Here is a 22,324-nt window from a genome sequence, read left to right as displayed (position 1 = left end):
TTTTTTTTTTTAATTCAAGCGGCACACATATATACATATAAACAAACACATACATTGAAAGAAACATATATTAATTTAAGGAAGAATATCAACGTAGGTATTTCTATAGTAAAGCTATATTAATCTCTATTTATGCCGGCAAATAAATAAACGCTGTATTTCGTGCCGCTGCGAATCATTATTGACTTATCTACTTCCTTCTACTGAAAGCTAAAATCTTTTTTATATGAAAATTACGCAAAACCATTTTTAAAAAAGTGCTCATTGAGTTATTTATTTATCCAATTAGGTAATTGATTTAGGATGCTTGCATTCGCGTTTTAAATCGGATTAGAATCCGAGTGCGTTTCTTCTTCATATTTTTATCTTAGCTACCTTTGATAAAAAATTGGGTAATATTTCAAATTTCATGAAAAAATGGTTTGCAAATAAAAATGTATTTTTATTTACTTGTATACACAACCAACATTTTAATCAATTTAAATTAAATACCTCAAAGTGCTTGAAGTCGAAGCTGGCCACCTCGCAAGCACGCCCCCCTTTCTTCTTTCCTATATAATATTTGAAACTTTTAAGGTTAGGTTGGGTTAAAAGAACGTGAGTTAGAATTTTCCCCACTTCCACTCGGAAACATTTTTGGCTCTTCTAAGTGCTCTCAGTGAGTGCAGGGTGACTGCACATTCATCCAAACAGACAACTTCTTTGTGACCCTCAACGAACTATTTGCTTTCTCTGATGGAACAATGTAGGAGTTAAAGATCCACTTTTCCAACCTCTGCGAGACTGTCAAAAAACCATGCGCCCAGAATACCGAGTCGTCGTGTTTAGGTCCCGGACATCATCAAAATAAGTGATGAATCGACTTCTCTTCCTCCTAATCACGGTAGCTTTTTCTAAAGGAGCTTGTTGCTACCGTCGGTGCATTGGCGCAATAGCGCAAGGACCTGTAATGACATTCGCAAATTTGTTTTGCTTAAAAAGGAAGCTAGTTGCTTTCCTCTCCAAATGGTGGCCATAAGGACCTTGAGGCATCACAAACTTCACGGTTGGTCCACGGTGAGTGCGTTGCCCTAATCGCATATTTCTCGATTGTTCTCAGAAGATAACCCACCGTATCAAGCTATCCACCTCGCTTATGTCCCTTTTGAAATCATTCCTGACCATCTCATCTGCAAATTCACACTCAATATCGCTGTGTTCTAGGGCCCAACAAAGGAGGTAATTTAGGTGCCTTATTTACGCCAGCAAGGCTCGACACCGACTTTATTACATTGGATTATAATGCCTTCGAGGCGGCCTGGCTGTCGTCAAAGATGGTTACACTGATGCCTGTGACCATGCTATCATAGAGCAGTGCTCTCTCTATGGCACAGCTCTACGCCTAGAAGACATGGCATGAGTCAGGGAAGCTTCTTATCTGAAACCACAGATACCAACAAGCCTTTATTTTATTATAGGCTTACTATTGATATCTAGTTATTATTGCCTCTATCTATTTCATAGCAAACTGATTTGTCTTCGTTTAGAAATCGATAATTTTTTGATAGCAAGTCGATATTTTCCTTTCCTTTCCTTTCCTTTCCTTTCCTTTCCTTTCCTTTCCTTTCATTTCATTTCCTTTACTTTCCTTTTTTTCTTTTCATTTCCTTTACCTTACTTTCCTTTCCGATTTTTTTCTGCTTTTAGTTAATTTCCATTAACTGATTCGCTGTCTGATTTCGCTCATATCAATTCTATCATGTACACTGTTCTCACATTATTCCACATTGTAGTAACTAAGCTTACTTATATTCTGGGCTCCCCCAAACCGTGAACAAAGATGGTAACTTAACAGATCCTCGTATAATCTTTATTATGCGTTAAGATAACTCATTCAATCCTTGGTGCGATCTATGTATTACACTCTTGAATTGATGTCTGCCGCGGGACGAGTTTATTTTAGAAAATTTGTTTAAAGTTTTTTGATGTTAGCTCTCTCTTTAATTGATTCGTGGCCTTTTGGTTGGACAGGCAAGTGCACCACTTTCGAATACTGTATAAAAATCAGAGTCGATCGGTAGTCTGATTGCTTTTACTGAAATACTAATTATCTCTGTTCTCGCCAATAGTTTCACGTAAGATAACTCTTGAGTTTAAAACAACGTGAGATATCCACCGACAATCTAAATTCATCTTGACTAATAACTTAAGCATGTCAGAACCCTACTCAAAGCCATACACACGCACGCACACATTGACTCTATATATGTACATAGATAGCGCCCGCCCGCTGTTGCCCTAAGCTTTGTTAACACAGCATTCTTCCTCAGATAGGCTGCTTAACAACTCGGCATATCTTTCCACATTCTTGGCTAATGAAGCTACTATAGCAAAATTAATGGTCTGTACGGAAACTTAAGCAAATACGACAAATATTTTGCACTCAAACAAAGAAAGAAACAATAAATGACATTTGACAGTTTGCAAAACGCTTCTGTTGCTGTTGTCATGCTTTTATCAAAAAAATGTGTACCTTAAATATTAAGTATTTTGTGTATATGTGTGTGTGCATTAAACCTTAAAGTTGAACGTATAAATAACCAAAGGAAATATGTGACGGTAAATCAAGCGTTTGTATGCCATCGTTGGCTATGTTAAGTGTTATTCCTGCTGAATGTCCTATTCACCCATTTTTCAATGACACTCTACATTTACTACGTGTGCTACATTTTCTTCTCGCTCGTTTTTTGTATTAATATTTCACTCCACTCTTTGTTTAAGCCTTTTTTTTATATTGTTGTTCTTTTGAGAGTGTGAAAAAGCATGTTGCTTTGTATTTGTGCTCATGTTTGACGACTGGAAGATATCGCTACCTATGATGGCTAAAACTAGGCGCCATCATTTGCGCGAATGCAAGCATTGAACATATCGCGCACATAGACCAAAAGGAGATAACTCAAAAATCGTAAACATTGAAGTTATGACAACCACCAAAATTTTTTATTGTCTTTAAAAAGATTGGACAATATTATCAAAAGAAACGTTTGCAAAATATTATCAAAAAAAAAAGATAGCTATTACAAAAAAAAAAGAATTACTTCAACAACAAAATACAAAAAAAAATTATCAAACATTTTTTATAATTTTTTTTTTGTGAAATCAAAAAAACAAATTTAAGAAATTTATTTTTGATCATTGAAACCAAATAATATTTGGAAATATATTATCAAAAAAATATGTAAGGCTATTGATCATAAAAAAAAAAATTCGATAGGTATAAAAAAAACACTTTTCATACATTTTCAAAACAAAATAAACAAATGTAAAAATAAACAAATAGAAAAATGTATTATCGATCATAAAAAAATTGGTAGTTATACACTTTTTTTTTTTATTTTTTTATCAAATATTTTTTTTAACTTCATATACAAAATAAAAAATTGTATTTGCTTATTGTAATAATAAGATAAAAACAACTCATTGATTTAAAAAAAATTTTAAAATAACTATCAAAAAAAGAATAAATTTCGTTAACTATCAAAAAAATCAAAAAAAAAAATAACTATCTTGAAAACCTCATTGCCCTAAAACCGGTGCGCTGTTTTTAGCCAACTTCACTTTTGTGTGACTTTTCATTTTATTTTATTTTACATTATATCATTTTATTTCTAGTTCGTTCTTATTTTATTGCTTTTATCCCTTTTGACTGCTGTCCACATTTGTCCATTTCATGTCCAAACAAATCTTCAACCATAAATCATGGTCTATGTTGGCTAGTCTAGAGTACCACAAAAAAGGTAAAAATTGTTGTTACGTGTACAATAAAAAGAAAAATATTCTGTAGGCGGCACCTTTGGTCTGCGATAACGCTCTAAAGGATTTTTATTTTTTTATGTTTACTTTTACAAAATTTTTAGTTTATTTATTTTGTTTTCTTTTTTTATGGAGCATTTTTTCCACTCTATTTATTTTTGTTATTTATTTACTTTTTGCAAATTTGGATGCCTTGAAATTTCCACAGCAGATAAAAGGGTACAGCTACACTATAAAGGTTTTTACTTACTTACACATTTACAACGCTTGCCTTAAGTACGCATATGGTTATATGTTTATTCAAGAGAAGGACAATTAGGTTAGACTGAAGTAACCAGTCCAAAAAGAGAAGATATATTCCCTCGCTAGGGCGTGGGGCTTAAAAAAACTCCGTAGCGCCCGACAATGGAGCTGGTCGGTTTAGGGGCTGCCGTTCCACCTCATAGGAGGGCGGCGGTATATCGATGACCATCAGGAACTGCAGATCCCCTAATCCAGGTGTTATATTTGGCTGTATTCCAACGGAGTCAATTCGATACCGGACTGCCTCTGTAAGCAACGATGATTTTACCACAGCGTCCGCTGCTGTTTCGGATGAATGTTTCCCCATACTTAGTGTTAGACCGCTGAGCCCACATTATGAAGCAGGTCGTACGACCTAGATGAACGGTAATAAGAAAAATGACAGAGAAAGAACGAGGTCGCAAGTTCAGAAAGACAAAAGCGCTATAAGCATTCCGCTGGACTTGAGGAGCAAAGGTAGTAGAAAGTCAACAAGCTCCTCGATGAAACGGTGAGTCCAAACGGAAAAGTAGAGTGGAGACGAGTACCGAGCGGAGAGAATAAGAGAGCTCCCCCACATGGAAGCCGCGGGCTATCAAACAGGCCTCGAGATTGAGCGCTTTAAATTGGCGGTAGAAGTAGGTCGAAGGCAGTTCAAGAGTTTTGCAGGGAGAGACTTGGAGCCATCGATATACACATGCATCGCCTCTTCAGACATTTGAGCGCCTTTGCGCCAACTTTCCATCTCTATTGTGGCTCTTAGAGCCACATCGAAGCACAGGTGCGGAACAAGGTAGTCTACTATGGCCGTATGGTCTGCGCTCTAGCTGCCACGACGGCCAAAGCCTAGTTGCAGCCAGGATGGGAGTATCTTCGAAGTGCTGAATAATATGCATTATGATCTCAGCTTCATGGACCTGGTACGCTCACGTTCTATCACCTTAAGGTACTTAGCAGTCCGCCTGCCTCGAAAATAGTGTGGACTCCCTAGGTCATTACATACGGCTCTTCCGCACAGATTTAAGAACTAATTTGGTAGCTAGCCATTTCGTCAGACTAAGTATGTTGTCACCAATACGATAAATTCTTTCTTGAATGACTGACCTGACCTGATATTTTGTTTCGTCTTTCGTTGCATTTTCTTTCACCTTATCACTACAGTCACATTGCAGAATTTTGTTGTCTTAAAGCCAAACGCCTATCTTCTCTTATTATTATGACGTATTTTAGTTGGCTGGCTCATTAAGTTTTGCTCGCTCATTCACGACTTGAAACCTTAGTTATGACATCCCATAAAACGAGTTGAATTAGATTAAGCCTTCAAACACTCGGGGGCATTAAATTTATTTTGCGAACAATTTTCATATTCTCAGAACCTACTATAACTAACGCACTCAATATGTGGAACATACATACTTTGGTGGGTTATACGTAGATATACACACGTATGCACCAACAAATGAAAATATGGCAATATATAAAACCCTTAATTAGCGTACACTCTAAGCTCTTTTAAATTCTTAAAGCTCAGAACGATTTGAGTTGCTTGCCCAAAACGAATTTTGCGTTAAACTTAGGTAGTGCTTGGATAGAGTTTCGAGTCGTGGCAATGAGCTGAAATGAGCTGCGTTAGGTCGACGACTTTATTTCTGGCAACTGAAGTATTTTAGCTGTTTGTCTTTTCGCAGGCGCATGCATGTAAAGCTGACTGTATACATATATTATTTATGTGTGTTAATTATTGCTTTAAGTTTCGCAATTTTGTTAAAACATTTAAAACCAATTCCACAAAGATCTTTTTCCGTAGGCTTAAACGAGAAAAAATTTTTTTTCTTTCAGTCTTTGCTTTGCGTATTTATTTTATAATTTTATTATACCCATCTGTACCTTACACGATTAGGTTCTTATAGTGCCAGGTCATAGTTCCAAGTATCATAATTCCAAGAAAAAAATTGGCCTTATATTATTAAAAAAGCGGTGATATATTTCCCACTTTTTTTGGAATTTCGTCCCTTGGAAACATGGGGTGGCAGATATAGAACCTTCTCCTGTAAAATTTGTGTTTGTTTGATTAGATTAAAATTGTTTTTAGGGATCGATACGGTCGGTGATAATAACGTACATTCCTTGTAAATTTCGGAACTATTTCATGAACATTTCGGCATAGTTTAAGGAACACTTTGGATTATTTTAAAGATCATTTCGAAACAATTTCAGTAAAGTAGATTGTTGTCGTAATAAATTCGAGACTATTTCACCGGTTGGAATAATCTCAGTCTCCTTTCGCATTTGTCGTTTAATCATCTAACCCGCACTTCCTACATTTCCTATCACTAAATAAGGCCTTATTTAGAAGCAAGTGACGCCAGAAAGGGTAACATAGTCAAAGGTTGTAAGACCTTCACGTATACTCGACACTTTGCCGCAAGAACTTGGCTCCACGCCTTTCCTGCTTGGTTGATGATTTTCAGCTCTTGCCTGCTTTAAATCTCGCTCAATTCGATTGGAACGTATACGTTACATGCTTCGAGCGATGCGCTATATTAAGCTAACTCATCGGCTTTTTCTTTTCCATCTATTCCCATATGCCCACGGACCGAATAATTATAAAATATAAATATAAGGCGCGATAACCTGCGAAGATAGATGAGTTTTCACTGAGAAGCTTTTGATGAATTCTGATTTTGCTTTTCCCGGGGTGTGTACCCAGGATCTTCGGTGAGGTAGGCGGAGCATGCTACCATTACACCACGGCGGCTCTATCCCGATCCTTTTCAGGGATTGCTTGGCTATCAATGTAAAATTTGACGCGGTTGACATTTGGGCTATTATTATTTTTCTACTGATTTAGTCACGGCTACTACTACCTAACACTACCGCGATCTGATTGTAGGATTTTCTCATTTCTAGATTTGCTTACATCCGGATAAAAGGAGTAGGGTCTACGTTATCCCTACTCTTTCTATAACTTTGAAACCATCCGTTTTCACGTGCATCGCCTAGTGTGCCATGTGGGCGCCCTTGCTTCATCCACCGCTGTTGTTCCTCTAAGAGACCAATTGAAGCGGAGGTAGGGAACTAGGTAGTTCGTCCGTCTAATACTTGATGACTTTTTGCTACTTCAGCCGTATGGGCTGAGCTTATGCTGCCCGAGGCATTGAGTCTCTTTGCAGTTATAAACGACTATGTTCTAAAGGTGGTGCAGAAAAATTGATAGCCTACATATCCCTGTAATTGTTCGATGTAAATTATTTTCTGATTGACCGTCCACCAATCAAGGGCTCCATAGTATAGGATAACAGTCGCTGAAAATATCTAATGAGAGAGAGAGAGAGAGAGAGCGATAGACCCCACGTACACCCAAAATTCTTTTACGTGAATAAAATGCTATGAGAGCCTTCGTAACTCTCTCCTCCACTTTGTGGTTCCACGACAACTTACTGTCTCGTATGATTTCTTAGATATCTGATGTAAGGTTATACCAGCAGGGTCACACCTATTAACTTAGGCATGGACCATGGGACGTTATACCTGCTTAGCGCTCAACTCGAAATAAAATGACCAGTTATGCACCATACCGAAGCGCCCGATTCGAAAAAGTGCTAAATATTGGTGTTGGGCTTTGATGCAACCGACATGAAGCCATCTGTACTTTTGGTTGATTACTAGCGTCCATAGCAGAGGCGATAATGCCGCTCTTTGCAGTTTGTCCCTGTTCATCGATTTTGTGATCTCATACAGCCCTCACTCCGAAGTAATCTTCCTGCAATTGAGCATACAGCCGATCCCTCTGGTTATGGCTGGATTCACCACAATGTACTTAAGAGCCTCAACGATAGTCTGTTAGGCGACATTGTTGAAAGCCCCGGCAATATTTAATAGCACTCCTGTGGAGTACTTCTTGTATTCTAAGTCTTACTCTGTGTTTTTAACCATCCTATGCAGTTCCCGGTGTCCCTATTGTATATGGTGTACGCATTTTTTGTTTTGGAGACTCCAAATAGCATACACAGCAAAAATTTCGACAGTAATGAGCTGTCCTAATACGAATTTTAAATTCGATTTTTTGTTTACGACGGGGAGTGGGGCGGGATTAGAATAAGCAAAGTGATATGAGTTTGGTAGATGTTGGATCACATTCGCCATATGAACCCTCAGCTGGGTATATACATACGTACTGGATTTAGCCGAACTTTTTATTTTTATAGCGTTTTTCAACAATATTATGCTACTTTTTCAATATGGCTTAGTTTTTGTTTATTTATAACAATATTTATTTTGCTTTCATTCCCAAATTGCTGATTTGTAGCTTTATGTCACACAAAAAATAAGTCCACATACACGAAATATTTATGCATTTGCGGTCGGCTTATGTTTTCCAGTTTTTTTGTTTTATTATTATTTTCTTTAGTTAAATATTTATGTGTGTGTTTAGTTTTCTCAAAAAAAAAAAAAAAAAAAAAAGAATAATCGCAGAACAAACTTAGCACATTTCAAGACAGATAATTTTAATTGTCATCCGTCAGTTCAACGCTCGTCATCAACGCGCATTCGTTTGGTCCGTGCAAATGACCACACCGACCAACGTAACCACTAAAGCCACCACCAACCACAACAACAATAATAGCAGAAAATAACAAACGGTCAGTTATTCATGTTTTAGTTGTTTCGCTGGCCGGTCGGTGCTATAAACAAGCAACAAACTAAGCGACTTGTCTCACAAGGTCCTACACTACAAAGTACATCCACCAGGAATCTGATATAGAACACATTCACATTAGCAATTTGGCATTGAATCATTTTTATAAATAACCACAACGTCCCATTTGAACTTTTATTTATAATTGTTTTCTATTTAGTATAGAGATTGTTGATAATGCCAAGCCAAATGGTTAAACATACAAATTAAAAAAATATATATACAAAGCTACATAGTTCTTTCAGTTTATAATGAGTGTCTAGCATATGATTAAATGCGCTTGTGATTTATGTTCTGGCGAAAGTGACAGGTACGCGGAGCAAAACGGAAGAGTCGGAATGATAATAATAGACGGAAAGTCCATAAAGTGCGATTCAAGTCTTCATTCGATACTCGAATTTACAGAAGTGACTCTTTAAAGCGTTGAAAGAAATCTGCAGTGATTAATGAAGTTAGCAGCAAATCAAATATTAAAAAATGAAATATATTAAATGAAAAATCCAAATACGAAAGTGAATAGCTAAAGATAGTGGTCAGCATTAAATACCATGCTGTAGGCTTTTACTTTAGAGCACATACACTCATGGCCAAAATAATAGGTGTACACAGCTTTGGTTCTATATCATTACAAAATTGTGCGAATGAAAACAAATTTTGTATGGTAATATTAATAACTTTAGTTACCTATACTAAATATATGATTCATCCATGTCAAAGATAACTGTATCATAATAAAAGAATTTGGTTGATCAAAATAATAGGTGTATGAAACTTTTCTTAAAAATCAGAGTACACCATTGAAATATAATTCCTTACTCCACTGTTATTTTAATCACCGGTATCTTCTCCATGTTTTGTGTAACTTAGCCTTTTCCATTGGTCACGACCTTAATTAATTTTTGGCAGGTTTCCAGTGGAGTGCTATCCCATCCCAATCCTGCACCTTCTGCCAATATAACACGTTTGTTTTGAAACGAAAAGGACTCCAGTCATCTTCTATGGTCAATTCATAAGTTCTCAATCGGGTTGAGGTCAGGGTTTGACTTGGTCATTACATACATGTGAAAATTCCGTTTCTGAACCACTCAGATACCAACCGAAGAGTATGTTTTGTACCGTTATCTTGGTAATAACTCAATCTGAGTGGGGTGTTTTCTTCCGCATATGACAGCTTAACATTTCGAAAAATGTAAGTGTACTCACCTTGTAGCCATATCAATAGATGAGGTATAGACGATTTATACATTCTTTATCGAAGTGGTATACACTTCCATTGAAAACAAAGGTTATCGATGTGTTATCGACGCTTTATCGACTGTTTATCCACATTTTAGCAATTTATTTTCGAAAAGTTGTCGAAACGATATCAAAAAGTTATCGATTCGTTATCGAAAAGGTATAGATTTGTTATCAGTGAATTACCAATTTTTATCGGCGTGTTATTGATTTGTTATCGATTAATTTTCGGAAGCTTATCAATTTGATATGCAAAATCTATCGATTTATTATCGAATAAATATCAAAATGTTATTAGTTTATTATTTCGAGCTAAGTCACAGAAGAACTGACCTTCAACACAATTTAGAAACTGTCAACATACGTGCAAAGGAGGCCGGACTGAGCATCCATACAGCGAAAACGAAAGTCATAAGATGCGGCTATAGTATTTCATCAAGGCCATCAATGCTTACGGTAGACGGAAATAAAATCGAAGGTGTAGAGTCCGTTGTTTATATTGGTAGTATTGTCTCCAATAAAAGCGGTGCAGATGAGGACGTTTAGTCTCGCATAAACATAGCAAGAATGGCTTTTGGGCAAGTGACAAACGTGTGGAGGTCCAGTCAAATATCTTTAAAAACGGAACTACGACTGTTAAAGTCCAATGTTAATTCAGTACTGTTTTATGCTTGCGAGACGTGGAAAAGCTCAACTTTAATTCAGAAACGTCTACAAGTTTTTGTTAATAAATGTCTGCGCCGAATCCTGAAAATTTTATGGCCGGAAAGAATTTCAAATAACGACTTATGGTCTAGAACAACCTAAAGCTGCCACAGAAAAAACCCAGCGTAAATGGTCGTGGATTGGTCACACTCTCAGAAGACCTGCAGTAAATATAGCCAGACAAGCATTGTGATGGAATCCACAAGGAAGCCGACGGCCTGGTGCACCTGCGAAAACTTGGCGCAGAACTGTGGATAAGGAACTCGAAGGCGCAGGATACACGTGAAATGATGATCACAAGAACCGCACCTAACAGAATACGATTAACTCGGTGGTCGAGGCCCTATCTTCCTATAGGAGTTGAGGAAGATGATCATGATATCGATTATTGCAGTGTTGCCAATTTGTTTTCAGCGTGATATCGAAGTTATGTATTTTTTTTCGAAAATATGTCGATTTGTTATTAACAATTATCGATTTAGTATCGATTTATAATCGGAGTTTCATCAATATGTTATCGGCGAATTATCGTTTTGTTATCGCCGACTCATCGGTTTGTTATGAAATCGATAACACTTTCGTAACCCTCGATAACAAACCAATAAGACACGAATTAGGAGCCAAACAAATAACTCGACCGTAATTTAGTTACGGATAAAGACTAGAAGCTGACAAAGCTCAGCTCTCCTGTTTTTTCTGGTAAAGTCAGCTACTGGGCAAGTTCAAACTTTAGCTTTCTAGACGTATCCCTGTATGTTAACACATTGAGCATCACTAGTACTTAGTACTTACGCTTCTCAGTTTGTCAGGGCGTTTTCCCTTATCTCGATACGGGGCATTTTCCCATATCTCTATACATTTTTGTATGAGCATGAAGAAAATCCCTCGCAGAAAAATTATAAGAACAGGGTTGTCTATAACAAGGGCACGTATGCCAGTCTGAAAACATGCTATCTCCAAACATATGAAGAAGCAGAACTGCCTATTTTACAGCAAACATAGGTGGAAGGTCATCACTAAATAAGGGCTGATATGAACTTCCTCCTAGGCCCGTAAAGAAAAAATGAATAAACGGGGAGTTAAAAAACGCTGCCACAGAAGACGACAGGGTGGTGGACGGCATTGTACAAGGAAGCGCAGCGGGCAGCTTGCAGAGTCTGCGTTTCCCAGGTCTTGTATGATGAGCGACTTCTAGAGCGTGATCTTCGTTCGTCGAGAGAGGACTTTGCTTTTCAGTTGCCTACTCAGTCCAAGGTCGCACTTGTTTGGCATCCAGCATTAACCCCTTGAGGGATGTTACATCGTGGAGGCTCAATTTTCCGACTGTAGGATCAAGGACCCCTTTCTTGCCCACCCTGACTTTAAAATCTTATTGCACTTGAAAATGTGTTGAATGTATGCCCAGACAGAGTGTTCTTCAAACAAATTATGAAATATGTCATTTTTTAAACCTATTCAGCCTACATCTGGTAATATCTGATATAATATCAATCGGTGATATAGTCATATCGGGATTAACAGCAGTGACCTACAACCACAGACATAATGAAAGAAAGACTGAAGCTTAGAGTCAAGGAACTCATGGAACCCCATTATCATAGTACACAGCAACATGATAATAGAAACGACATATACCGTCTCTTTCTAGACTTTAAACCAGTCTATGACAGCATCAATCTCACCCAGCTTGAAACCAAGTGAGGCGTAAGCAACTGCTTATAGAGGGGTTTATTTTATTTTTTGCAATAGAAAATTCAATTTATAGCCCAAGATACATATTTTCTTCCTGTTTTGATCTGGATAGGAAGTCGAAAACTGTAAGTTTTGTACCAGGACATCACAAACAACTTGCTGGCTTAAAAAATTTACGCAGAGGCACTCAAGTATCTGTTGATAGACATTCATTAAAACTATCGTGGTCTATGTCTATCAGGATATCAGCGTTAATAGCCAGAACAGAGTACTCAATTGAGAAAAAATTGCTTTCTGAGTGAACTCAAATCAAGTTCCATTATTTTCTGATTCATGATTCTTCCAGCGATGTCAACGATATGTGTGTGGGGTGAAGCACAACCTGTTTCCACAAAAGGTTTGATTGTGAACTCTAAAGGTTTCCGCAAACATGAATTAGTGCAACTTATAAAATCTCGAAAGTGACGTTGTGTAGGTCTTGTCATGCGAATGGATACGTATGAATTGGTCCTGAAATATTAGCCGTGTTTTTTAACACGCGTATATCCGTTTACGCTTAAACTTGATATGGACTGCTAAGCGACAAACTTTAAACCCTCTACACTAATTCTATGTATTATATGTGTGTCCACAATTCATCGCAACTGATTCAGCTATATGTTATACCCTATGGCCATCAGAGCGTTGTGTCTCCGCTTTTCGGTACACTCTGTTGCTGTAGCTAGTTGTTTAACCACAGCCGCTAGATGGGTCTCCTAAGCATTATCTAAGCGAGGATAGGCGTTTTTTTTCACGCGCAAACGAAACGTATACGCGTGTAAGAAAAAACACGGCTATTATTATCGATAACTAACTGACCTGTGGATGAAAACTGAGTTGGCTAACTAGACTTGATTTCCCTTAATGCCAGCAATATATGTATGTAGTTAACTCTAAGAAGTTGGTACTAGCGTACTTTGCTCTGTAACGACAAAAATTTTTCTGGGGCCTTCAATGCACCAATTAATGATGCCAATGGGGCCTAATACCCGACACCAATGCTCAAAACCCATCAAATATACATTTATGATAAATGGTTTACATTAATAGCATTTATTATTCTAATTTTCTTAAATGATTCCAATAAAAAATATTCGTATGATACAATGTAACCTTGATTTATTATATCAGGTGCGTCCGTGCGCATTCCAAAGCATCCACAGAGTAGCTCTCGCATACTCGCACTCGCGAATTCATTTACAGATTTACATGATACAGCGCTCACTTGGCACGCGTTCAGGAATTTAAGTAATTCAATAAAATTGAATGGCAATTAATACGAATCCAAAAGTGAGCCACGGAAGTTTTCGCATTCATTTTGATTGACTGTACGAGTATGGCGCTTTTTTAGCAGCCAGCATCCACTTCAACACTCAATAGCTAGCAATCAGCAATGAAAAGCTGTCAACAGGTAGACAAGTAAAAACCAAAATAAGTATTTGAAGGTGAAACTAAAAGGCGCGCTAAGTCGATCAAACAGATGCTCACGTATGTATGCACATACAAATGTACTTACTTACATTTTAAGTATAAGGAATTTCACTGATCGACAGATGCACCTTACAACCGTTCAAGCGAAGTGTTAAAAAGTCAAGTGGAAAATGTCAAACTGTCAGTCAGTCAAACTGGCGGCGTACAAGTAGTTTTTAAGTTTGTCAGTCAGCGAGACAGGCAGTGTGTCGAATATGCACTAGAGCAATTGCTTGTCATCAAAATGCCTGCATAATCACATCAATCAAAATTGCATGATTGTTTGCCATCACAACAGAAAGACAGCGTTGCATCGAATTTATTGCTGACTGCATTCACAATTGCACTGCACCACCCTCTTGCGATGTGTTTTTTTTTTTTTTTTGCTCTTCCTTTGAAGGTGGGTGCATTAAAAAAAAAAAATAAATGTAAGGCGCGATAACCTCCGAAGAGATCTAAGGCCGAGCTTCTCTTCCAATTTGCGTCGTGCTCCTCTTGTTTTTCCCTACAAATTGGCCGGACGGGACCTACATGTTTTATGCCGACTCCGAACGGCATCTGCAAGGCAGATGAGTTTTCACTGAGAGCTTTTCATGGCAGAAATACACCGGGAGCGCTTGCCAAACACTGCCGAGGGGCGACCCCGCTTAGAAAAATTTTCTTCTAATTGAAAAACCTTATTTCTAAAATTTTGATGTTGCTTTGCCCGGGAGTTGAACCCGAGGCATACGGTGTGATAGGCGGAGCACGCTACCATCACACCACGGTGGCCGCCAGGTGGGTGCATTGCAGAATACAATAAATGTATTTTAAATGTGGAATACCCAGTAGGGCTAGAACGCAATGTATTCGAGGATAATGTTTTTCAGAAAACTAGGGTTAGATAAAACTGGACGGTCAATAAAAACCTCGCAAAGACTGTATGTGTCCATAGTATTACCAGAATTTGTTTGACTACCAAATTTGCCTTGATGTTTAGCAGCTCTGCCGCCCTTCTAGCGAAAGCCTTGACCTGGCGAGCATAGGACACGCACACAGAACGTGTTTAACAGTTTATTCCTGCAGCTCGCAGTTTCTACATTTGCTGTTACTGGCGATGCCTAACTTATAAGCATGTGATGCTAGAAGGCAGTAAAGGCAGTTAGTATTCCCGTCGTGAGCATTTTCACTTCTGTCTTTAGAGAGTGAGTCTAACGTTGTAGGATTTGCACGCTTATAACCACGCTTTCCTGCTTGATGGATAATACACAACTCCTTTTTTACTTCTCCCAAATGGACTGGAGCGTCTACCGTCTATTCGTCGAATGTTGAACCCTCCTTTGCAAACCCACCGGCTTTTTCGTTACCTTCTATTCTTTTATGACCGGGAACCTATACACCGGCCTGACCAAAGTATGTTCAATTCTTCTCTGCTTAACAGGACATTTCTCGTTGAAATACTGTATGAGCTAGACTATCAATCTATATCTTGAACGATTGCAGCTTAAGCACGCTACCTCCAGAACTTCTGCGACTTTCTTTACGGCTACAATTTCCGCCTGAAAGTCTTTGTAGTAATCTGGTAGTCTGTAGGATCTACTTATTTCTGGATCGACACAGTAAATAGCAGGCCGGACCTCTTCCGTTAATCCAACGTATTTCTTGGATGGCGGTGATGCCGGGTTTCGCTTTGACGAGGATGTCAACCAGCCGGCCACCTGCACCAATCCCATTTGCGGAGCGGACGTTCTTGGTACATGCCCTCAAATAATAGCCATTTAGACGTTTACCATAGTCGTCATCAGTTAAGGATTATCTTCTTATCCGAGGCTTTGTTGGGTTTTTATTGGAGTGTGGTTTGCCGTGGCGAGTCCCAACCCAGCGCACAACACGCTCAGCGTGGATGAAAATATTATTGTCACGATTATAAAGCGAGCAGCTTGATCCGATACAGACGCCCGCATGCAGCCGCACATTGTGGTGGACAGATGCTGCCGATATAAGTCACCCAGCTAGCCATTAAACCGAGTGTGTCAGAGTGGTCTAGCCAGGTTGTCGCCTTCTCACATTAGCTCACCATCAAACAGATGTTCAACGACTACTCAAGGATACTTGGACGCAAACGACCGGAAGTAGTGAGAAGCAAGCAAAAGAATCGCTCTGGTCATTGCCAGATGAATGCGGTCAGAAGCTTTCCCCAATTGCGTGGACTTCTACACACGGAATTGTTGCGGGACTGTTCCTGTACCACTTCAGAACTATATAGGGACCCTTTCGGTATTATTTCAGTCACATTTTCGATGCTATTTAAAGTTTTTAGGACTATTTCGGGATCTTTTGGGGATTGTTATAAATATTTTATCGGGACAGCTTTGTATCAGTTTCTTTGCTTGTTGCGTAGTATTATCGCCGAGACAATTTCGTGACTATTTGGGAAGGTTTTCGAGTATCATGAATATTTTTGAAGTATCGCCTGATCATTTCGAGAACTTTTTCAAGACCATTAATTTCATTTCGTAAAAGTTATGAGCACCACATTTTTAAAAAATCCAGTAGATCCTTCCTTCTATGAACCATTGCGGGTTTATCCGCGGACTATTTTGCGTGTGTATGCGCTATAATTTCGAATTAAGGTCTCGAAATTGTTGTCGGGCTCTAATGTGGATATATCTTAATAATTTTATATTACATTTTCTTCCAGCGGACTGAGCCTCAGCACTAGACTGGCACTCCATAATAGACCTAAAATTTGATTCGCTTAAAAAAGATATATGTAGATACTGACAGTTGGGTATATATGTTGGGTTGGGTCGATTTGTATGGACGAAAGTTAACCGATATCGCGCCATCGATTTTTCGATATGATTTGGGCTCAGGAAAAAAAAGTTCCACTACGCATACCCAAAAAAATAACTTTCGAGCCTGCGAGAACAGTCGATTTTTCGAACAAAATTCTTCTAAATCTCCATAAAAGATATATATTTTTTTTTTTTTTAAACTGCATTTACCAATTTTGCATTTGCCAATTGACACGGAAAAAAATACATAAAAAATGATTTGGAGCCATGAAAATTAAAAAAATGCATAAGCAATCGAAAAAATCGATGAAATTTCGCAGGCCTGTTTGGGTATGCATAGTGGAACTTTTTTCCTGAGCCCTGAGTTAATAAATCGACCCAGTCTAATATATGTATTATTAAACTTCACGCAAAATTGTTTCTGTTCGCTTTTTGTTGTTGCTTTTATTTCTCTTTCTATTTTTATCTAGTTTCATTTGAATCTCAAATAGATTGCCAACTGTGTCGAACACTCCTCCATAGTGCCAAGAGCTTATTTTGTTGTTTTGTTGCTCAGCAACATGTTGCTGCTTACATTGGGACTCAAGCTGTGTGCAATCAATTGCAGTCTACATTTTTATGTTAATTTATGCCTGCAGGGAATCATAAGCGCAGCAACACTTACAAGTATTGACTATTGATTTGTTGTTGCTTTTTAATTCTTTATTTCACATTTTCTTCTAAACCTTTTCATTACATACATATTTTAAAGTATTTTTTTTTCAGTCTACAACCTCTGCTTTACTATATTATTTTCTCAAGTGATTGGTTTTTTATTTCCCACTAATTCATTTCACGCCCTGCTCTGTTGAGAATTATTACATACAACACTTTGATTTCCAATTGAAATTCCATTTGTCTATTTATTTTATTATTATCATTTTTTTAATCACCACTTAACACTCAGTGGCATTTCGTATTGCTTTTTTTGCCTACAATTACGTTTTATTATATTTTTCTATGATTATTGGTTTTCCACTTTTTATTGCCTTCACTTTGGTTACCAGTCAATACAAACGTACCTACATAATTATCATAAGCGCTAAGCGCTAATGTGTTTGTTGTTCTTGTTGTTAGAGGGCTTGGCGGATGGTGGCGACGCCACAAACACCCCAATTGCATGCCACATTACATTGCATTTCATTATCATTGCGTTTTAGCGGCAGCATAAAAGCGAACATTTAATAGAAATGAACGAGTCGTATTCATATGAATGTAAGCAGAAATGTGACGTAAGTGGTGTCCAAGTAAATAAGGTCATTGAATTATATCTACAGTGCAATATCATTAGAACTTTTTCTAACAACAGAGTAACTATGGTATTTTTCATAGCACGGACTTCGTACGGAATATTTTCGCTGAGCATACTTATAGTTCAGCATGTATGAGTAACGTCGTTTTTCTTCTAGAAAAAATTGCTCCCAGACAAAGCTTAACATTACAAATGAACACTTCTACTCTCCACGTTTAATCCTTCCATTGTTTTTTCACCCCAGTTTCGAGCTGTTTGAGAAGAGCTTCGTTGGCTTCATATCACTAACAATCGATACCGATAAGTTCTTGTTTTGTTATGGGTTTATTATTGAAAGCGAACTAATTTCTTCGAGTTTTCGATTTGTTTACATGTTGCTATCGATTTGTTATCAACTTGTCATCGTCCTCTTATTTTTTTCTTATCGGCTTGTTTCGAAGGCTTACACATGTAACATCGATTTTATATTGAAATTTTATTGCTATCTATTTCGCAGCAAACCGCTGTATCGTCGTTAATAAATCGATACGATTGCTATAAGAAATTGGTCACACTCCAAAAAGTAACTTTCGAATAAAATCGATACATTTTCAACTTTTCGATAACATGCCCATAACGAATCTATAGGTTTTAGAAAACAAATTGATATTCCTTTCATAACATACCGATAACATTTCCATAAGTTATCGATACCTTTTTTATAACAACTTGATAACTCCGCGGTACCACTCCGATATGAATCTGGTGAAAAGCCCATATCAAATCGGTAGCATTCTAATAATATACCAGTAACTTTTCGTTAATAAATCGATAGCTCGTGGATTAAAAATCTATATTATTTTATTTTGATTTACTTTATTTTATTTTATTTTATTTTATTTCATTTTTGTATATTATTTTATATTAATTTATTTTGTTTAATTTTGCTTTATTTTATGTTATATTACTTTGGTTTGTTTTATTTCGTATTATTTTATTTTTATTTACTTTATTTGATTTTGTCTTATTTGAATTTATTTCATTTTGTTTTATTTTGTTTTGTTCTATTTTATTTTATTTTATTTTATTTAATTTTTATACTCAGTTGAGCAGAGCTCACAGAGTATTTTAACTTTGATTGGATAACGGTTGGTTGTACAGGTATAAAGGAATCGAGATAGATATAGACTTCCATATATCAAAATCATCAGGATCGAAAAAAATTTGATTGAGCCATGTCCGTCCGTCCGTCCGTTAACACGATAACTTGAGTAAATTTTGAGGTATCTTGATGAAATTTGGTATGTAGGTTCCTGAGCGCTCATCTCAGATCGCTATTTAAAATGAACAATATCGGACTATAACCACGCCCACTTTTTCGATATATAAAATTTCGAAAAACAGAAAAAGTGCGATAATTCATTACCAAAGACGAATAAAGCGATGAAGCTTGGTAGGTGAGTTGAACTTATGACACAGAATAGAAAATTAGTAAAATATTGGACAACGGGCGTGGCACCGCCCACTTTTAAAAGAAGGTAATTTAAAATTTTGCAAGCTGTAATTTGGCAGTCGCTGAAGATATCATGATGAAATTTGCCAGGAACGTTACTCCTATTACTATATGTATGCTTTTTGAAAATTAGCAAAATCAGAGAACGACCACGCCCACTTTAAAAAAAAATTTTTTAAAGTCAAATTTTAACAAAAAATTTAATATCTTTACAGTATATAGGTAAATTATGTCAACATTCTACTCCAGTAATGATATGGTACAACAAAATGCAAAAATAAAAGAAAATTTCAAAATGGCCGTGGCTCCGCCCTTTTTCATTTAATTTGTCTAGGATACTTTTAATGCCATAAGTCGAACAAAAATTTACCAATCCTTGTGAAATTTGGTAGGGGCTTAGATTCTGTGACGGTAACTTATTTTTGTGAAAAAGGGCGAAATCGGTTAAAGCCACGCCCAGTTTTTATACACAGTCGACCGTCTGTCCTTCCGCTCGGCCTTTAACACGATAACTTGAGCAAAAATCGATATAAACTCAGTTCACGTACTTATCTGAACTCACTTTGTATTGGTATAAAAAATGGCCGAAATCGGACTATGACCACGCCCACTTTTTCGATATCGAAAATTACGAAAAACGAAAAAAATGCCATAATTCTATACCAAATACGAAAAAAGGGATGAAACATGGTATTTGGATTAGTTTATTGAAGCAAAATATAACTTTAGAAAAAAAACTTTGTAAAATGGGTGTGACACCTACCATATTAAGTAGAATGAAATGAAAAAAGTTTTGCGGGGCTAAATAAAAAACCCTTGAAATCTTGGGAGGAATACTGTTCGTGGTATTATATATATAAATAAATTAGCGGTATCCAACAGATGATGCTCTGGGTCACCCTTTTGGTCGATATCTGGAAAACGCCTTCACATATACAACTACCACCACTACTCCCTTTTAAAAGCCTCATTAATACCTTTAATTTGTTACCCATATTGTACAAACGCATTCTAGAGTCACCCCTGGTCCACTTTTATGGCGATATCTCGAAAAGGCGTTCACCTATAGAACTAAGACCCATTCCCTTTTAAAATGCTAATTAACCCCTTTATTTGATACCCATATCGTACAAACAAATTCTAGGGTCCCCCCTGGTCCACCTTTATGGCGATATCTCGAAACGGCGTCCACCTATGGAACTAAGGATCACTCCCTTTTAAAATACTCATTAACACTTTTCATTTGATACCCATACCGTACAAACAAATTCTAGAGTCACCCTTGGTCCACCATTATGCCGATATCTCGAATGGGCGACCACCTATACAACTACCACCACTCCTTTTTAAAACCCTCATTAATACCTTTAATTTGATACCCATATCGTACAAACACATTCTAGAGTCACCCCTGGTCCACTTTTATGGCGATATTTCGAAACGGCATCCACCTATAGAACTATGGCCCACTCCCTCATAAAATACTCTTTAATGCCTTTCATTTGATACGCATGTCATACAAACACATTCCAGGGTTACCCTCGGTTCATTTTCCTGATGTGCCACCATAGCTCTCAACTGAGTATGTAATGTTCGGTTACACCCGAACTTAACCTTCCTTATTTGTTTTTATATTTTTTTTTGGTTTGTTTTGTTATGCTTTGTTTTATTTTATTTTGTTTTATTTTACTTTATTTCATTTTGTTTTATTTTATTTTATTTTATGTTCTTATATTTTATATCATTTTTATTTATTTTATTTCATTTTGTTTTATTTTATTTTATTTTATCTTGTTTCCTTGTTTTTATTTTATTTTGTTTATCTTTATTTTTATTTTTTATTTTTTTTATTTTACACTATTTTATTTGGTTAATTTTGCTCACGCTTACATTCAGGATTTCCCTAAACCGTGAGCAAAGATGTTTACGCATCAAAAATGTGAAAAAGTATTGAAATTTCCAAATGTTAGTGTTAAACGTTGATTATTTTATAAGAACAAATACAATAAGGCTTGTGATGGAATATAAGCCTTATCGAATAGAACATTAAATATAAGATAACATATTTTTAAACTCCAGTTTGTTCCAGTATGGTATTTTCGGTTTTTGGGAATGTTTAAGCTGAGTTTTTATGATATAGTGTTGAAATATAGTACTCGAGGTTCACAAAGTTCAAAGATCAAGGCCATAAGCATGTCTACAGAGATATCACTTTGAAACGACATTTATAAAATTTTCATCTTCGCATTTTCAAGAATATAGCGATTGGGTTATGACATCTTCCGCATTCTATGAAGAAAATTAACCTGCTAGTGATTTTGGAAATCAAATTATTTTCGGAGGAATGCGCCGCGAAGCAATGGTCTAAAACAAACCGAATAGTTTTCAACAAAAATATTTGAATTCTAGTCTCCAAAAATTTAAGTGAAACATAACACTTATTTTGGGCACTAGCAATGGATACTTCTCTCAGACACCAACCCTTCCAATATCCAAAAATTTTCTTCTTTAATATCCACCGAATGGCAATGCTTTGCTGCCCTGGATTTTTTTGCGCTATTGCTCCGGCTCTGAAACAGAGCATAGGGCAGAGCCGTAGCATGAAAAAGTGGTATCATTTATTAGGCTCCGCTACGAGCTACGTTTCGTTTGAGAGCAGAGCAATTAGCAGAATAAAAACTACCAACGATATACTATACGTAGAGCAGGGGTAGAAAAAAAGCACTGGTATTTTCTCTTTTGGCATTGTTGTGCAGAATTTTGTCTGCAAACTGGTTTTTTCATGGAAAAGAAATACGTACTCAGTAGTTTTCCAAGGAAAAGTCCAAGTGCTATTCTTGAATATTGAA

At 36.9% G+C, this 22,324-nt stretch overlaps 1 protein-coding gene across 6 annotated transcripts in view; it reads left to right on the top strand.

The window, feature by feature from the left end:
* LOC137253331 (uncharacterized) overlaps window positions 1–22,324 on the top strand; it is a 299,686-nt gene that overhangs the window by 111,377 nt on the left and 165,985 nt on the right. The window lies entirely within an intron of this gene.

The sequence above is a fragment of the Eurosta solidaginis genome, chromosome 5 (assembly GCF_040869045.1).
Source record: "Eurosta solidaginis isolate ZX-2024a chromosome 5, ASM4086904v1, whole genome shotgun sequence".
Lineage (NCBI taxonomy): Eukaryota > Metazoa > Arthropoda > Insecta > Diptera > Tephritidae > Eurosta > Eurosta solidaginis.
The sequence above is the reverse complement of the archived record's forward strand: the minus strand, read 5'-3'. Positions and strand labels throughout refer to the sequence as shown.